Consider the following 934-nt stretch of genomic DNA (forward strand, 5'->3'; position numbering starts at 1 on the left):
CATTTACCATGGTTGATTTCACAAAGGTAATGTACTTTCTTTTGTTTTCATTCAACCTTGGCTGTGTATCACTTGCAGAATTTTTAGCATGATCGTTAAAGCCTAAACCAGTTTTATCATCAACTGATTTCTGAGAATTCAGCATTTCAGTTAATGCGACTAAAGACTTGTTCCAAGCTCGAATCATGTGGGGACCCGGGCTCTAACTCGATTATCATTGGGATTAAATGGATCTTTGCTAGAAAATGTGGGTAAAAAATTTGCTTTTAACATAACACACATACATAAAATTTATTGCATTTCATTAAAAGCAAATACATGTCTCGTTTCGTTCATACAATCAAACTAGTGTTTAAAAGTATTAATACATGTCTAATATAACAACTAGTTTCTTCTGCTACGCCCGTGATCACCACGCTATCACATCTCGATCATCCTCGTCTCGACCCTGATCCTGCCCCACCTGTTGTTATGCACACATACAGACACAACAACAGCCGGATACTCCGGTGAGAACAAATCCCAGTATAAAACATGATACACATGCATATACACAATATAACTCATGAAGCATGCTATCAGGAATAGAATCAATGGCAATAGGTTCCATAATCTATGAAACCAAATCAATATCAGCATGCAAATGAAATCGAAATCATATCTTGACTCGACTCGACTCGACTCTAACTCTAGGGATCCCGGTATGAATAAGACGTCACAGTCTGCCACCTACCCTCCCAATCGGGGTGACGGTACGTCTTATTCCTAGACTTCGGTCATGTCTATATCGAATGTCTACAATCGGAGTCAATTCTGCTCCTATGCGTCGATATCACCGAACGTCTAGCTTGGCAAGTCTGCCAATGTCTTTCCTATCTTAAATGCTTGAATATAAATCTATAAACAAAGCATCAACATATAAAAAGATAACAAT

This window comes from Primulina huaijiensis, chromosome 8 (assembly GCF_012295235.1).
Source record: "Primulina huaijiensis isolate GDHJ02 chromosome 8, ASM1229523v2, whole genome shotgun sequence".
NCBI lineage: Eukaryota > Viridiplantae > Streptophyta > Magnoliopsida > Lamiales > Gesneriaceae > Primulina > Primulina huaijiensis.